General features: G+C 38.8%; 1 long non-coding RNA gene across 1 annotated transcript in view; it reads left to right on the top strand.

Annotated features, from left to right (window-relative positions):
• Positions 1–7: 7 nt before the first annotated feature.
• LOC117198682 (uncharacterized) overlaps positions 8–19,803 on the top strand; it is a 59,885-nt gene continuing 40,089 nt past the window's right edge. Inside the window, exon 1 of the long non-coding RNA XR_004479900.2 lies at positions 8–291. This is a non-coding gene — a long non-coding RNA (uncharacterized LOC117198682). The remainder of the gene's footprint in view (positions 292–19,803) is intronic.

Raw genomic sequence — 19,803 nt, 5'->3', positions numbered from 1 at the left:
GCCATGATTCTTAAGGCCCTGTCGGATCTTTTTAAAGGACATATAATATCGTGTCTGTCATGATGTTGCTGGATCTATTCCTGGTCAAACGACATAGTAGTGGTACAGCAAACCAACTACATGTCTTAGCAATCCACTTTGGTTTCTGCTAAGTATTTTGGGCTCCACATATGCAGATGGAACAAGAAGACAGGCTCTGAGGAAGCAAAGTGAACATCTCTACCATGGGCTCATCGTAGCCATCTAAGGATGGCTTAAGTTTCCAAACTCAAGTGGAAGGAAAAAGATGAGGTAATTATCTTGATAATCACTATCCACACCCATCTTTACCCCTTCCTCCTCTTCTAAAAGATGATTGTTCTTTCTTGTCTAAGGATAATGCCTCCACTTGTATATTTCCCCATCCTATCCCCTCTAACCCTCCTTGCTCCATCAGTCATCCCTTTGCATGTCTTTCATATTTACTTCTCTCTGGACTTAGACTCTTCACCTAGAATCTTGATCAAGTTTCTCCTTTACTAAAAAGCAAAATCAAGAATGAACAAGAATATCTTCTCTCAGTCCTCTCTCTCTCTTCTACCTCTACTTTATTTTGGCTCTCTCTCCCTCTCCTTTACTTCACCAACAGTCTTGAAATAATAACCTACATTTCTTGTTTTTACTTTATACATCCCTGTCTCAGTACTGTCAGGATTCTTGTCACAGCACTCCAATATTCATGGCTCCTTTACTAACAATTCTGATGGTTCCTTTCCTTCCTTGGACTCTGTGATATCACTCTCTTTGTTTCTCCCACTTTAACCCATTAAAAAAATTTTTTTTGGTATTTCTTTCTCCAAAAATGTATGTGCTCCCCCGCTTTTTTGTCCTCAGGCCCCTACTCATTTTGCTCAAACAATCTTTCTGAAATCAATGGCCAACATGGTCCTCAGGTAACTGGATGTTTTTCCACATTATTCCCTCTGCCTGAAATACCTTCTCTCTCTTCTCCTAAGAAGGTACTACTTTTGCTGGACACCCACCAGAGCTCTGAAATAGTTTACTTCATCCTACCTTCCAAACCCCTTTTTCCTAAAGCAGGTTTTTTGTTACATGTCCATCATGGAAAGCTACCTCAGTTTCTGTTATTTGTTGTTCAGCTCAGATGATGGCAATCTCCATATGACTCCTATCATCCAGTTACTAAACAAAAACTCTTGGCTCATAATATGATTAGCATCTTGTAAATTCACACTGATATCAACATACATAAGATTAACTTTTTACCTCCAAAAAAATAGCCATAATTGAAATACAATGTTGTAGTATAGTAATCATCATACTCAGTTTTTGTATCTGAAAAATCAGATGAGACAAATCAAAGACCTACTCCCACTCCCACATACCTCACAAGATTTTTGGGAAGATTAAAAATAATGATGGATCTGAAAGTTCTTTGAAAATCATTAAGCTCCGGACACATGTTACTAAACTGAAGGTAAGTCTTTCTTCAGGTACTTACATGTTACACATTAAGGGCTGGACACTGAAGAGAGACAAAAAGAAAGCAAAAGGTATAAGAGCATGCTATAATGGAAGGAGCAAGAACCAGAAAATAAGACCTGGGTGTCATTTCCTGCTCTGTTATTAACTAGATCTAGATCCTAAGAAAGACAATTTACCTGCCTGAATTTTCTTTTTTAGTCAAAAAATTAAAGGGTTGGTCAAATGACAGTTTTAATGTCCTTTCTGTCTTTAATAAACAGCAGAAGGAAATGGGAGAGACTTAACACTTATGTATAGTCCTTCATTACAACTTTTTTTACAAATATTCCCTAACTCTCTTGCCCCTCTTTTCTTCCATTGTTTTCATTTGTCAAACTCCAAATCTGATTGAAACCAACTATTTGCCTACCCCACTCTAGCTAAACATTGCTAGTGAAGACCATGCAAGAAAGCCGTGTGATTACACCTTAAACTTATGCTCTCAAAAATCAAATTGCCACTCAATACTGCCTGGAAATTTTAGTGTTTCTTCTAGAAGGATAGCATTCTCATTTACAGATACGACTATTTTATTATATTTCCTCTGCCCTCAAACCTCCCATATGTCTTCCTTTACCCTCACTTTTGCATGATAACATCTCCTACTTCGTTGAGAAAATGGAAACCATTAGAAGCAAACTCCACCATCTTCCTAAGATTAGATGTATCAACTTACTACAACTGCATTTATTTTCTCTAGCCTTCCTCTTGTTAAAAAGATGAAGTGTCCATGCCCTTACCAAAGGTGAACCCCTCCACTTGTGCTCTGTATCCCATCCTTTCTCACTTTATAAAAGATTTCACTCTTAAAATTAGCTCCTCATTTACTAATATATCATCAAAAACCCCTGTGTGCTGGATCATTCTGACCAGCATGCAAAAGGGAAAGTCAATGCTCATCTCTCTAGTTACCACTCAATTTTTCTGTTCCTCTTCAGTCTCCACTACTTTACTGAATCTATTTTCCATGTAACCAAACATAAGAGACTATTCTGTGTCTTCATCTTAACCTTATACCAGCTTTTAACACAATCAATAACTTTCTTCAAACATGGCTTCTCTTATTGTATTTCCTCCCACTTTACATCCTACCTCACTGACTCCTTTTCAATCTCTTTTTCTTACTTTTCCTTCTGTCAGGCCTAAGAGAAAGAGGGTCTTAAAGCTCAGCGTAGTACATTCTTGTGTATCCATAATTTCTCTGCAGGTCACCTTGTCCATTATTGTGGCTTTGAATATTATCCGTATGCTGATGATTCCTAAATTTATATTCTACTCCAGCATTCTCATGTGGGCTACATACTCTCAAATCCAGCTGTCCACTTCTCCTCTCCACTCAGAATTCTCATAAACAAACATCTTAAGCTTAACACCTCCAAATTGAACTTTCCCCTAAACTTCCCTCCACATTATCACCATTAAAGTAAACAGAAACAGTTGCTCGAACCAGAAACCCAGGAGTTATCTTTGATAGTTCACTTTTTATCACTCCTCACATCTAATTTATTAGTAGCCCTGGCATGTCTACCTCCAAAATGTATCTTGACCCTGTCTTCCCTCCAACTTTTTTGCAACCACTTTATTCAGGTTTACTATCATCTCTCACTTGGTCCACTGAAATAATCTCTTAACTGTCTTAATCTACCCATGAAGTTCTCACTCTAATTAATTAATTACACAGTGTAAAAAGTGATTATAAGGTGTAAATTTTTTTTAACATCTTTATTGGGCTATAATTGCTTTACAATGGTGTGTTAGTTTCTGCTTTATAACAAAGTGAATCAGTCATACATAAACATATGTTCCCATATGTCTTCCCTCTTGCGTCTCCCTCCCTCCCACCCTCCCTATCCCACCCCTCCAGGCTGTCACAAAGCACCGAGCCAATATCCCTGTGCCATGCGGCTGCTTCCCACTAGCTATCTACCTTACTACGTTTGTTAGTGTGTATATGTCCATGACTCTCTCTCGCCCTGTCACAGCTCACCCTTCCCCCTCCCCATAACCTCAAGTCCGTTCTCTAGGAGGTCTGTGTCTTTATTCCTATCTTACCCCTAGGTTCTTCATGACATTTTTTTCCTTAAATTCCATATATATGTGTTAGCATATGGTATTTGTCTTTCTCTTTCTGACTTACTTCACTCTGGATGACAGACTCTAGGTCTATCCACCTCATTACAAATAGCTCAATTTCGTTTCTTTTTATGGCTGAGTAATATTCCATTGTATCTATGTGCCACATCTTCTTTATCCATTCATCTGATGATGGGCACTTAGGTTGCTTCCATGTCCTGGCTATTGTAAATAGAGCTGCAATGAACCTTGTGGTACATGACTCTTTTTGAATTTTGGTTTTCTCAGGGTATATGCCCAGTAGTGGGATTGCTGGGTCATATGGTAGTTCTATTTGTAGTTTTTTTTTTTTTTTTTAACATCTTTATTGGGGTATAATTGCTTTACAATGGTGTGTTAGTTTCTGCTTTATAACAAAGTGAATCAGTCATACATAAACATATGTTCCCATATGTCTTCCCTGTTGCGTCTCCCTCCCTCCCACCCTCCCCATCCCACCCCTCCAGGCTGTCACAAAGCACCGAGCCAATATCCCTGTGCCATGCGGCTGCTTCCCACTAGCTATCTACCTTACTGCGTTTGTTAGTGTGTATATGCCCATGACTCTCTCTCGCCCTGTCACAGCTCACCCTTCCCCCTCCCCATAACCTCAAGTCCGTTCTCTAAGAGGTCTGCGTCTTTATTCCTGCTTTACCCCTAGGTTCTTCATGACATTTTTTTCTTAAATTCCATATATATGTGTTAGCATACGGTATTTGTCTTTTTCTTTCTGACTTACTTCACTCTGTATGACAGACTCTAGGTCTATCCACCTCATTACAAATAGCTCAATTTCGTTTCTTTTTATGGCTGAGTAATATTCCATTGTATCTATGTGCCACATCTTCTTTATCCATTCGTCCGATGACGGGCACTTAGGTTGTTTCCATCTCCGGGCTATTGTAAATAGAGCTGCAATGAACATTTTGGTACATGACTCTTTTTGAATTTTGGTTTTCTCAGGGTATATGCCCAGTAGTGGGATTGCTGGGTCATATGGTAGTTCTATTTGTAGTTTTTTAAGGAACCTCCATACTGTTCTCCATAGTGGCTGAACCAATTCACATTCCCACCAGCAGTGCAAGAGTGTTCCCTTTTCTCCACACCCTCTCCAGCATTTATTGTTTCTAGATTTTTTGATGATGGCCATTCTGACTGGTGTGAGATGATATCTCATTGTAGTTTTGATTTGCATTTCTCTAATGATTAATGATGTTGAGCATTCTTTCATGTGTTTGTTGGCAGTCTGTATATCTTCTTTGGAGAAATGTCTATTTAGGTCTTCTGCCCATTTTTGGATTGGGTTGTTTGTTTTTTTGTTATTGAGCTGCATGAGCTGCTTGTAAATTTTGAAGATTAATCCTTTGTCGGTTGCTTCATTTGCAAATATTTTCTCCCATTCTGAGGGTTGTCTTTTGGTCTTGTTTATGGTTTCCTTTATAAGGTGTAAATTTGATCACAATGCTGCTTAACCTCCTCCAATGAATTCCTACCATATTTAACGTCTACATGGCATAGCATGGCCTACAAGGACATAGATGACCTGGCCCTTTCCTGTTTTTCTACTCATCTCTTCTTCATCTCTTTCTCTCTGTCTCTCTGTGTCTCTATCTCTCTCTCTGTGTCTCTCTCTGTGTCTCTGACTCTGTTTCTCTCTCTCTGTCTCTCTCTCTCTCTCCAACTCCCCCAAACCATATATATGTATTTTTCAATTTCAGTTTTTCTAACACTCTAAATCATTCCTTGCTTAAGGCCTGTTCCCTCTGCCTAGAATACTTTCTCCCACCCCTCACTCCCAAATCTTGCATGACTATCTCCTTCCCATTTTTTTAGGTCTCAGTGTTTTAGGATTTTCTTGACCACACCAACCAAAGTAGCCCTCTCCTAAACACACATACATACAGCATATTCCTATTTTGGGTCCTTATTTTTTACATTCATAGTGGACAACTCAAAATTATGTGATGGGTCTCTTTACTTGTGTTTCGTCTTTTTTCCTACTAAAATGCTAACTCCATGAGATGCAGAGAGTACTCCTGACTTGTTAAAGAATTCTTGACTTTTTCACCATTTTATTCTAAGCACCTTTCAAAGAGTTTGGCACAGAGTAGGCACTCAATAAGTGTTGTCTAATGGATGAATGAATGTATTAAATGACTAATATGGACCAGTGATTGTGCAAATCGTGTTACATGGAATTAATATGCTGTTCTAAAGATGAGGAAACTGTCAGATAAGTGATGTGACTTACTCACAGGCACACGTCATTCAGTGGCAGAGCTGGAATTTGAATTCAGGTATGTCTCTATTATACCATACCATATCCCTACCATCACTAGTTCACCCTCATGTCATTATGCCTCCTCTACTAATGTATAGAGAACTTACTATTAAATAAGTTGTAAGAATTAAACATCCTTCAACATTTGAAATTCAAGTCATATTATTTAATTGGTATGGAATTTCTAAAACAGGAAACAAATTTGATCATAGACTTTTTACAATTTACAGGTAAGTCATTCAGAATATTCATTGCTGATGATGATAACACCTCTAGCAGCAATAGAAACAACCAGAGTAAGATCTCCAAAGATAGAATATTTTCTCTCTATTTTTTCAAAAATAAATAGCAGGAAAAATGTGCATCTTCATATGTCATAATCATAGTTTCAAGGGCCTATACATTCTATATATGAAGGGATAATTGAAGTCAAAGGTGAACTTTCCAAATGGCCTCTGGGGGACTGTGATCAAATTTATTAATTAAAAATCTTGAACATCCAGAAAGAAGCCAATTATGCTTGATATGTACGATGCCTCTAAGCAGTTTCATTTTTTTCTAAAAATAGAATTTGATCAATGGTCATTCTTTTCTTGTTTTCTTTTGTTATTTTTTAGATCCGAGTCATGGCTAGCACTGAAGAAAATATGACTCAGATTTCAGAACTTAGCCTTTTGGGTTTGGGGGATCTTCACGGCCTTCCGTATCTTCTTTTTGGGGTATTTTTGGTCATCTATGTGATGACTCTCATGGGCAACATTGTAATCCTAACTGTGGTTTTGGCTGATTGCTCCCTTCATTCTCCCATGTATTTCTTTCTTGACCACTTTTCCTTCCTAGAGTTTGGCTACACCACTACCATTGAGCCCATGATGCTAAGGGCATTGCTGTCACCTCATGGGCCTATTTCCTTCTCAGACTGCACTTGCCAGTTTTATTTATTTATTTATTTATTTATTTATTTATTTATTTATTTATTTTTGCTGCTCTGGTAGCTACAGAATGCTTCTTACTGGTTGTAATGTCTTATGATCTTTTCATAGCCATCTGTAACCCATTGCATTATTCCAGCATCATGGGTTGCTAGCTAGCTAGCTGGCGCCTCTTGGATAGCTGGATTTCTGGCACCCATCCTTCTCGTGGTCCACATTTTTCGGTTAACATTCTGTGCTGCCAGTGAGATTGACCACTTCTTCTGTGATCTGAAGCCCATCATGAAACTGGCCTGCACTGATACTCAGGTAGCTGAGATGACCTCTTTTATATGCACCTCTTTATTTGCACTAGGTCCCTTTCTGCTAACTCTGGCTTCTTATACTGACATCATCTCCACCATTCTCAGGATTCCTTCTGTCACAGGAAAGCAGAGCCTTCTCTACCTGTTCCTCCCATCTTACAGTGGTCAGTCTGTATTATGGGACTCTCGGCATTGTCTATGGCTTCCCATCAGGGCCTCAGAATGAAGACTTATTGAAGTTGCTTTCCCTTCTGTATACAGTACTTACCCCTGCCCTCAACCCTATTATTTACACTCTAAGGAACAGGGATGTAAAAGTAGCCCTGAGAAAATTGGTGTAATGAGGAATGTACACCTTGTGAAAGAAAGTTTGATTTTTCTAGTAGCTCTTGGTATTTTGTGAAAACCCTAACAAAGTGGAAATCTTTCTAAAGGGTCAAGAATAGCTAGTTTTCCTTTGTCCCATCAAGTTTCTCCACATTAATGAACAGGAAGGGTATCAAACTTTCTTTCATTAAACATTTTGTGGATACTAGGCATTATGCTTTTCTTTGCATGGATTATTGTGCTAAATCCTCATAGCAACACAGTAAGGTAGCTGCTGTTATTATCCCTACTTTAAAGATATCACAACTGAGTCCTAGAGATTAATTCACCTGCTCAAGACTATCCAGCCAGACAGTAATGAAACCAGGATATGAATTTGAGCCAAAGGTTTGCTTAGCACCAAATCCATGATCTTTCCACTAACTGAGGGTAGCCCAGAATCCTGAGGTGTTCAAAACAGTTGTCTTGAAACATGGAAGACATTACTGCAGATGACTTTTCTTGGGAGAGTATGAGTTAGATGTGAGGTGAGAAACAGCAGAAACGTAATGTAATGCAATCTAAAGCCCAGCCTGTTTCCTTTCTCCACCTGAAGTCTTGATAAAAATGCATGAGATAAAAATGTCATAGAATTGGGCTTCCCTGGTGGCACAGTGGTTGGGAGTCCGCCTGCCGATGCAGGGGACACGGGTTCGTGCCCCGGTCCGGGAGGGTCCCACATGCCGCGGAGCGGCTGGGCCCGTGAGCCATGGCCGCTGGGCCTGCGCGTCCGGAGCCTGTGCTCCGTGGCGGGAGAGGCCACAGCAGTGAGAGGCCCGCGTACTGCAAAACAAAAGGAAAAAAAAAGTCATAGGATTAAAATTGGTTTTAGTTTTCCTTTCAGGATCATTTATTAAAACAAAAGATTAAAATCAACCTTACTGATTCAATAAATTAAACCACATCCAAACAATGGAATACAATACACCCATAAACAAACAAAAACAACATGAAAGAATGGGTCAGCTCTACATGTGCTGTTATGGAAAGAGCTCCGTGATATTTTGTAAGGACAAAAAGCAAGGTTCAAAAAACAGTGTCTATAGTATGGCATCATTTGTGTAATAGAAGGTAAAAGAAAGCATATTTATACTTAGTTGTAGATGCATAGACTGTTCTAGAAAGATGCATATGAATTTGGTGATATCAATTGCTTATTGGTAGAAAAACTAAATGCAGGGGAAATATACCTTTTGAGGTGGGAATCATGTAAATAAATTACCTATTGAAAATTCATCAAACTTAACAAATCATTGTAAATTATACAAAAGATAAAATTGTTAAGCAGCCCACTTTCATATGTCAGTATGAAGTACTTCTAGACACTTAGGAGGCTTCTCTTCTCTCACAGGTAGGTTATAATCTCTCTAAGGGCAGGGACCTTGTCATTACTACTTCTGTATCTCCCCCACAGCACCTTAAATACCAAAAAAATGTGCACAGCATAGATGTTTAATTTAACAATTGTTATTATCATCCAAGATAGGGGAACTCAACATCCAGAGAGCATAACAATTTCTAACAACTTGATGCATTCCCACTTATAGAATGGAAAACCCAAGGGGGAAAAGTACAAGCTGTGTATCTGATGTTCTCCTTAGTACTCCATGGAAGTGCAATCTTAAAGGCTGGCAAGGGGCTGGGCATGAACTGAGAATGGTTTCCTAGGCTCTTCCTTACACTATCACCAGAGTGATCTTCCTTATAATGGAAATTTGTCCCTCCTGTGTTTAATCAACCTCTGACACAAGGATCTCCAGTGAAGATCAGAATAAAGATCTCACACAATTTATGACTCCATGACTTTGCATACGCTGTTTCCACTTTAACCTCTGCCTCACCTCTCCTGGGTTAACTTGTTTTCATACTTCAAAGCCCAACTCAAATATCAAATGTCAAGTGTCACAAATTCCGTGAAGCATTCCTTGATTTGTCACCACCATCTAAAATTAGGCCTTCTTTCTTCCTATGCTACTAAAGCACTTTGCATATATTTCTGTTTTAGCATTGATCAGGTTATACAGCAATTCTTTGCATATATGTCTATCTCGCCACTTAATAATGAATTCCTTAAGACAAAGAATGTGTCTTATTCATTTCTGTCTCTACCAACTTTCACCTCCACCTCTTCCCAGCACCTAGAATGGGGCCTGACAAAGAATAGGCATTCAAATAAACATTTTGAAATAAATACAATTATTAAATGACTAAAGTCACACAATTAGTTGGGGAATGGGTCAGACCTCTGACATCTAGTCAATTGTTCTTCTATTATATAATGCCACTATTTTTCCAGTTCTAAAAGTCTGAGATTTGCCTTGGCACAAATTTAACAGTAGAATTTGGGGTGAGGACTGGGAAATCTTGAGCGTTTCTTCTTAGGGTCAGAGGCAAGCGTTACCTTGAGTCCTTGGAAAGGCAGCCTAAATTATTAATTAATTAATATCTTTAACACAATTGTTCAAAAGAAATAATATATACATCTACTATGCATATAGCACATTTCTGGGCACAAAAAGAGTAAGGTTCATCTGAATTTACCAAGAAAACTCTCTAGTCTAATCAGTAGAATATCTACACAGTCCCAGACATACAGCTCACACCCAGTAAATGTTTGTTCAACTAAACCAAGCCAAGGGAAGATCGAGTGGCCTGAATTTCTGGGAAGGGAACTGTCCTCTGTTGAGAAGATCATCAATTTCTAATACCTGTATTCTTAAACCTGGAGTCACAGGTACCATAGATATGTGAATTGTGCGATGCATTGGGGGAAAAATAAATATGGTGAGAAGAAGGGGGAGGGATATTTCCACCTAGAAAATTCATCATTGCCTCCTCTACAACACCAGCGACCATCTGCCAATGAGAAGGCAATACATCCATGGAGAGCAGCAATTAGAGCTAATTGGGTTTCTTCTTTTTAATACCTGAGACAGGGCCCTATTGAGATCAGGTAAGGAGATCTATTAAAGGCAAGCTGTTCTCTGCATATCACTTAATTCCAAGTACTTAAGGAGGCTGATTATAAGCCATGCTCTCCAAGGATAACTGAAGCTCAAAATGGTGGTTTGTGTAAGTTTAAGGACTTGATTCTTAAACCAGAATGCAAATAAGAAATACTTTGAGAAAAACCTGAATTAGAGTGTGAAGGCATTGCCTTAAGAAAGGGTAGATACTTTTTCACAGGCCACAGCTCAGTTTAGCCTATAAGAAGCCAAGCGTCTGGATAAAAGTAAAAAATTCAGGTAAATATTCAGCTTTAGGGGCACTACATGTGCAAAATTCCCAGGTGCCTGTTTGTATTTTTCACTCTCTGGAAGAATTACAGTATTCAATCATGCTTAAAAGAATGGGCTCACCACTCAGACAGGCTAGCTTCTGAGTCCTGGTTCTTTGACCTTAGAGTAGTATATTAGACTCCCTGATCTTTAAATCTCTCATGTGTAAAATGAAAATACTAGTATCTAACTTACCTCACTAGACTGTTATGAGGACTAAAAGAGATAAAATATATAAAACCCTTTGCACATAAATATTAAATAGGTGTTAATTATTATTTTAGTAGTTATCATTATGATGATGATCACTATTATTGGATGTCATTGGGACCTTTCCTGCTTTGATATAGTAAAGAAATATTGACCAAGGAGGTACCAAATAATTATACAGTAGTCTGACAGCTGAAAGCAGAAGCTAGAGACCAAGCTTCTGAGGCTTCTCAGTTTTGCCAGGGCCTCAACTTACCATCATCGTTGCAAGCAAAATACAAGCTGGGCACCAACGTATTTCATATATTAGTTGATTAAACAGCTTCTGGAAACTTTGAATCCTGCTGTTCAACATCTGGCTTTTAACGGAAGTCCAAACAATAAGACCAGACTGCATCTACCTTATTATTTTTGCAAGAACCATATTTCCTTTTATATTACTTAATCGCCATGTTGTCCTTAATTACTTAGTTGCCATGTTGTCCTTCTGACAACACCTAATATGAAGGGACACAAAGCGGGTGCATAATAGGAATAGGCTAATGGAAAATGGGCCTATTAAACTGCAAAGAGTTGAATCCCAGCTTAATCACATACCATGATTCTCTCTGTTCTCTGGCCACATATGGTATCCTCTTTCAGTTTCTTGAATCTGTAAAAACTTTTCTGCCTCGGAATGCTTGTGTATGCTATTTCCTTTACTTTGAATGCTCTTCCCCAAAACTTGACTTAGTTGGCTCTTTCTTATCCTCTGTACTCTCCTTAAATTGTCATCAGATAGACATTGCCTGGCCATCCCATCTAAATTAACTTCCCTGACAACACCATCACCTCCACCTGGTTAGGCTTCATTTCAATATCTCATCATTCTTAGCACCTAGCAAAGTTGTCATTACGTAATCATTTGTATATTTATGTTTTCCATGCCCATAGTAAGCGCTCAATGCATATCTGAGGAATAAATGAACAAATGCTTTTGGAATCCTCATCCCTTGGTTAGTCAATGGGTAGGTATTCAATGGTTGTGGTTTTGATAGATGAGTAGCTAAGGAGGCTTTGAAACATGTCCACAGATTCTTTGATAATCCTTACATCAAAAGATAGGAGTGATGTTCTCTCCCTAATCTCAAAGGGCTTGCTGACAGCTTGGACCAATAGTGTACAACAAAGGCACCTGGGCACAATAGTACCACCCAGAATATAGGGAGTGACTTCCAAGGTAGGTCATAAAATGTGATTCCACTTTTGCCTTGTTCACTGTAAACTGGCTTTTGGCACACTGACATAACATGTAAGAAGTCTGACTATCCTCGGGTCACCATGCTGAGAAGAAGACCAGGTCACATGGAGAGGCCATGGAGAGGTATTCTGGTTGATAGTCCCTGTAGAGACAGAAGTGATAGCTATACAAGGCCTATAGGGTATATTTAATATCTTCAATTCTTTGACATTCCATTGAATATGGAAAAGCCATGACAGCTTTGATCAATAGAGCATGACTGGAGCATTAACAAAGGGTGACAGTGACAACCAGCATCAGTTGTCAGATATGTGAGAGAAGATACCTATAGATGATCCCACTTCCTAGCTCTCTGGCCCCCTCCAGTCATAACGTATTTCAGGTTGAGGGCCCAGACATTTTGAGGCACAGACAAGCCATCCCTGCTGTGACCTGTCCAAATTTCTGACCCATGGAATTCATCAACATAATTCAATTGTTGTTTTATTCCACTAATTCTTGGAGTAGTTTGTTATGAAGCAATGGTGGCTAGAATAGTGGCTATGGAATCCATGCTACTTTAGGAAGCAAAAAGTAGGTTCAGAAATTTCAGCTGTATGGGAAAATGCTTCTTGACCAACAGTGAATTTTTTAAGCATGTATTATACCATTTAGTACATTGTTACACTCACTTGAAGACCTTTTTCTCTAAAGCTTCCCTGAGCCTCCTAAGCAAAGACGAGTACTTTGTCTATCCTGGGTGCTACCATTGTGTTGAGGGTACTTCTCTATTAGTGCCCTTGTTATACTTGTTGCACATGTTCTCTCTCCCCTCCTATATATTACTTTCGTCTCCCCAGTGTCTTGCACTGGGGGTTCAGTTAATACATTTTTGGTGATTAAATGAATGTTTCTAAGGATCATCTTAATCTGGTTTTGCTTTGGTCTCCTCTAAATGCCAGGTTTCACTGTGTACCAGGTCGGCACCAACCTCTCTCTAACAAAATTGGAATATAGATGAGGGTCTGAGCCATCTGTGATGTTCTGTTTGATGTAAGGTCACCTGTGGCTTTAACATCCAGATTTCACCACTAGCATTTCATACATTCATTTCCTGCAGTCCTGCTTCCTACAGAAGTAAACACATGGAGGGGCAGTCACAGTAATGGGGAAAGCAAAAATAACCATTTAATAATAAATGCAACTAGTAGTTAATGAAATTTTACTATGCTCTTGTCAGTGTACTAATATTTTACATACATGATCCCATGAAATCTTCACAACAACCATATGAGATAGATACTATTATGATCATCACTTTACAGATGAGGAATTTGAGGTTCAGAGAGGTTAAATACCAAAATTTCACTGCTAGCAAGTTGTAGCATCCTGGTCTATATGACCCTAAATCTTAGTCTATGGGCAAGTATTCCCATCAATATGCTGGCTTCCTCTGGATTTTTTAAACCATTTCTTTTTAATGGCAAAAGAAAAGCAGCACGTGCCTGGAATTCAAAGGCATTTCAGGCCTTAGCTTCATTGAATGGAAGGAGGGATGTTTTGAGAGTTAGGCTGGAGCAGGGTTTTCTTTTTAGTATGAATCTATCCCCTTAAGGACAGCTGTGAAGATGACCACGTTAGTCATTTCATAGGATCAGGGGCAGAGAGGAGGTTGTGTGTGTGTGTCCTGAATTCAACCATTTTCCCTTTCCTTGTGATCCACTTGCCCCTGGAGTGCCAGATAATGAGATTCAGAATCCATTTCTTCTCCTATGTTGCCATCAGTAGCCAGGGTTTTCTCCTCCCTCCCTCCCTGAAATCCCTCGAGAGGGGGCAAAGAATACCCTCTGAGATTGACAGAGGACCACATGCGAGAGAGCTGGCTCTTGCTGGGCACTTCAGATGAAAGAGCCCTACATGTGGCAGTCAAAGATAACTGTTGGACCAGAAGATTCCAGATTTTATCCTGTAACGATAACAAGTGCATGAAGGTGATGATTACTGCCAACTCGGTATCTGCACTGCTGACGTGGATGCAGATGATGGACATACAGGAGCTGACAAACTCAGAGAAGAAACTAAGAATTTGGTTTAACTGCGTGGAAGTAATTCTAATTACAGGCATTTATGTGAACTGTTTACAATTTATGCCTAATTGCCACCCAGCACAATAACAATTATGCATATCATTAAATATGTCAGATTAGTTTTGTTGTAGATTTTGATTATAACAGCAAACCCTATATGTGTATGCTCTGTCTTCATAATTTGTCACTCAGATTGCTCACAACTTAGGAAAAAAATGAGACAGAACATTGGCTGGGGGGCCAAGAGTGGGGAGGTTGCAGAGGCAGCTGCCTGGGGTTGAATATTTACTATGGGTAGCGCACAAAGTGGGTAATCAACAAATGCATAAATCCCTGCAGCTTAACTTTACCAGAACCTTGCAGGCAGCTCCACAATCTTTTATTCATTTATTGTTGATTCTTCCGGCTTATTCATGCCCACTTCATGTCTCAAACCTTTTCTGGTCTTCTTGGCCTCTCAACTTACCTCCTCCTCTCACTCTTGCTCAGTGGTAAGGATGGCCTCATCCTGGCCTTGCACAGTAAGGCTGGTTGATGCCCCCCTATTCTGCCTCCCAAATTTCTTTCAGGTTTCAATCCCCTTCTCTTGTGGGTGTCTGACTTCTGTCAAATGGGTGTGTCCTTTCATCTGTGCTCTGACCCCTTCCCCTCCCACCTCCTCAAAGACTGGTTCCTGACCCCAGCATTTCATTATGTCTTAAATCCCCTTCCTTGCTTTTTGCCATGCACATAGTAGGCATTCAGTAAATCTTTGTTGAAATTTCCTTCAGAAGCACATGGAACACAATGGAACACACACACACACACACACACACACACACACACACACACACACACACACACACCAGTCCTTGCTATTCCGCAGCTACCACCATTTTCTCCCCTTCCTCTACTTCAAACTTGTACTTACTGTACATCTTATGTATCCAATTAAGTTAGAAATTCATTGAAAGAAAGGGGTTTCTGTGTTATTTTTCCTAATTCTTAGCACAACTCGCAGCACTCAAAAAATGCTGAAAGATCCCCACTGATGAACCCTCACAGGCTGTTTCTTCTGTAGAGAGATGGGGATGTCTAGCACTTTCTTACCCAGCTTGATCTTGAGGAACCTGAATAGGATAATAGAAAGCATGTATCTTTGGTATCAGACAGACTTGAGTTCCACTGTAGGTCCTGCCACTCTGTGACTAAGAAAACGTAGGTAACTTCCTTCATCTTTCTGAGGTACAATTACCTCATCTGAAAAATGGGAATAATAGTAGTACCTATCTTATAGGGTTGTTGTGAGGATAAAATGCAAGCTGATGAAAAAGGCCTGACACACACCAGTAATGATTCTTCTCAAACAGAAACTTTCTGCTCACCGATGATTTGTTCCTCCTACTTTGGTAATAATAAGCCAGGATTTCAAGAACCTCGAGTCTTACTTTTTATCCATATTCATCTTTTATTTTTAGTACTAGATCAGTAGTTCTCATTCCTGTGAGACCTAATACTCCCTTTAATAATAAATATTTTGTGACTCCCCCTTCACTATCATGAAATGAAGTTCATAGGTAATATAACCTACCTACGTACATAATTTTTTAAAAAATCAATATAGTGACCTAACAAATATAAATGAGAAATCCACAGAGAGCAATTTACAATAAAAGATATTTATTTCAATAGAAAAATGCAAGGGCATGACTATATCAGCATAATGAAATACATGATTGCATCAACTTAAAATGAGTAAGTTTATATTAAAGAAAAGTAAGAGAACTGGTAGTCATTATATATAAGAAAAGAAAGCATAAAAAAACAGATATAGGAAAATAGCAAGATAAAAACTATTGTTGAGATAAGACAAGATTCAGATAATTATAAACAGTTTTTCTCACCTATACTATTTAGGCTCACTGGAATATTTGAAAACTGTGTAGGATACAGGATAACTCTTCATTACATGGGATTATCCCATCCATTTCAGAACAACGAGCATCGCTGGCCTCTATCCACTAAATGTCAGACCTCCCAAACATTGTAATAACCAAAATGCCCCTACAATTTCCCAAACATATTCTAACGGACAGAATTCTTTAGTTAAAAACCAGTACTCTAGAGCATGCCCAGTAAGGAAAAGGAAAATTTGGCAAGGGTCATGGAACTTGCTTTCCTAGGATGTGGGAATCTCCATGGGTTGGAGTTCCTTGTCTTTGCAATGTTTCTGGTGACCTTCTTGGGACTCTGAGACACAATGTTGAGAAGCTGATAGTGATATCAACCAACTACAGCCTTTGCTCCCTTATGTGCAACTCTAGTCCTACTTCATCCTCTTGAATATCTGTGATCAATTTAGCACTGTCTCATTGATTCTGCACATATTTTTTGTCCCATGAAGTAATATTTTTCTTTAGACAGGCCAACTAGCCTACACATAGCAGTAGGTTGCTAACAATTAAACGTTATCCAGGGGCCATAATGTCTTCGGCTATCATTTAAGTTTCTGCCACTTTCAAAACCCTTCACCTCCAGTCAGTCTGACACCAAGCCTCTGACATCCAGGTAGTAAACATTTCATGGCTTATGTGTTTTCTTAATTCCATCTTGACCATTTTTAGATGCCAAATTTTAATCTGTTTTAATATGTCTAAAATGTACTCTGTTTTATTAAAGTGGTTGTACTGAGCATTAGTTCTTTAATGTTCCATGGATACTGTTCAATTGAAATTGTTAATTTAATAACTATGTTTTTTACCAAAAATTTTATTATAAAAATCTTCATAATTTTCAGAACAAAGTTGAAAATATATTCCCATCCTAGGATCAGATGCAGGATGCCACACTGTAGTTACTTGTCATAGCTCCTTAGTCTCCTCCAATCGGTGACAGTTTCTCATCTTTCCTTGTTTTTCATAACCTTGGCACTTTTAAAGAGTATTGGGCAATTATTTTGTACAATGTCCCTCAATTTGGCTTTATCTGATGTTTTCTCAAGATTAGACTGGGGTTATATGTTAATGGGAAAAATACCACAGAGGCAAAGTGCCCTTCCCAGCACATCATATCAGAGGGTACATGATATATCCACAAGATTTACCACTGGTGATGTTAACCTTGGCCACTTGGTCAAGGTGGTGCCTTCTAGGTTTTTGACTGTGAAGGTACTCTTCACAGTAACATAAATACTCACTACATACATACATACTCAGTTTCAATTCATAGTATTTCTAATATAAGCAAGTCACTAAGTCTCTCCCATATGTAAGTGGAGGAGAATTAAACTCTATCTCCTAGGGGGAGGAGTACCAAAGAACTTATGAATGTTTCTTAACCACAGGAAGTTATAATATTTGAGGGAGATGTAAATACCCCATTTCTCCTTAAAGTTTTGTTTACTGATTTTGGCACTCATCAGTGCATTTTACCTAGAAGTTATTGTGCTACTCCAAGGTGATTTTCTATTTCCTGCATTCCTTCTAGGTTTATTAATTGGAATTCTTCTGTAAGAAAGAGTTGCCCTTTCTTCCCCATTATTCAATCATATATTTGTATCAGTATGGGCTCACTTATTCTCTGAGTTAAAATACAATAATACCATTATTTAGTTTGTTGCTCCAATTTCAGTCATTGAGAACTCTTTCAGGTTGGGCCCTATATCCTTTTGACATGGTTCTATCCTTCTGTTTTTTTTCGCTTCGCGGCATGTGGGATCTTCCCGGACCAGGGCACGAACCCGTGTCCCCTGCCTCGGCAGGCGGACTCTCAACCACTGCGCCACCAGGGAAGCCTATTCTGGGGTTTTTTTAAGTGTTTTTTTAGCACTACAAGATACTCCAGGTTCATCTTGTATTTTCCTTTGCTCCAGCCCTAGGATCACTGATTTCTTCAAGGAGCCCTGGTTGCTTTTATTGGAGAATAGTATTTAGAAAAAAAAATCTGTGCCTAAAAGTGCTTGTTGCTACTGGGATATTATTGCTTCTAGTGGACAGAGCTAGGATATCTGTGCATATACACACATATCTATATTTTATTTTATATCTGTGTATCTATGAAAATAAACATGAATAAACATGGATTTACACTGATACCTCTTACTCTAATTCAGCATTACAGGGTTTATTTTATTATTCCTCCTGTGGTGGGCAGACTAATGCCACTCCCCTCCAAAAATGTCCACATTCTAATCCTTGAAGCCTGTGAATATGTTACCTTACACAGAATTAAGTTTGCACATGGAATAAAGGTTTCTAATCAACTGACCTTAAAATACGGATTTTGGGGGGGTTATCTGGGTGGGCCCAATAGAATTAAGAGTCCTTAAAGGTGGAAGAGGGAGGCCAAAGCAGGAGTCAGGTAGATGTGGCTATGCAAGAAAGACACGAGAGATGCAACATTTCTGGATTTGAAGATTGAGGAAAGGCACCATGAGCCAAGGAACATGAGTGGCCTCCAGAAGCAGGAAAAGGCTAGGAAATAGACCAAACCCCACAGTCACCAGACTCCTTCATTTTATCCCGTTGAGACCCATGTCAGAATTCCAGCTTATGGAAGAGTAATATAAAAAAATTGAATTATTATAAACCACTAAGTTTGTGGTAATTAGCTGTAGCAGTGATAGAAAACTAATACACCCTCAGTGCTTATTTGTAACTTCTTTCTTTGATAGAGAAATCTGGCTGTCACTATCTATAATCCACTTGCTTATTTTTTTTCTGCCCTTAGTATAGTCGAAATGTAGTTTCAGAATTGCAGAATCATACCCTTGTAAGAAATATATGTACCGACAAGAGTACAGTGTTTATGTACAGGTCCTTTTTTCATTATCTTTAAAACAGTATCTAGACAAACCAGTTTTATAAAATAATTAAGTCAGCTCCTTTTCTCTCCTCTTCCTTCAATTAAGTTATACCATACTTGTAATAGCATTAGATTAATTTGCCATAGTCTTCATTCTACCCTGATTTCCCCAGACATCCTGGTTGATTTTTTAAAATCTACATACAATAAGACACTCTCCATGGGGTGCAGTTATATGGGTTTTAACAAATGCATAATCATGCACCCAGAACTATAGTACCACACAGAATATTTCTATCACCCTGAAAATTCCCTTGCGTGGCCTTTTTGTAGTCAACTCCGGACCCTCTCCCAGCTCCTAGAGACCATAGATCTCTTTTCTGTCCCTATAATTTTACCTTTTCCAGAATATCGTATAAATGGATTCACACACTATGTAGCCCTTGTAGTCGTGCTGCTTTCACCTAGCAAAATGCATTTAAGATTCACCTATGTTGTTCCTTTTGACAGCTGAATGATATTCCATGGTACCCCAGTTTATCCATTCACTTTTTGAAAGACATCTAGGTTGTTTCAAATTTGGGGAAATAATGAATAGGGCACTTTAAAACTTTATGTACATGTTTTTATGTGAATATAAGTTTTCAATTTACTTGGATAAATATTGAAGAGAGGTTATGGGTCATATGGTGACTTTATGTTTAACT

The sequence above is a fragment of the Orcinus orca genome, chromosome X (genome assembly GCF_937001465.1).
Source record: "Orcinus orca chromosome X, mOrcOrc1.1, whole genome shotgun sequence".
Classification (NCBI taxonomy): domain Eukaryota; kingdom Metazoa; phylum Chordata; class Mammalia; order Artiodactyla; family Delphinidae; genus Orcinus; species Orcinus orca.
Note: the sequence above shows the minus strand (reverse complement) of the source record. Positions and strands in the feature narration are given on the sequence as shown.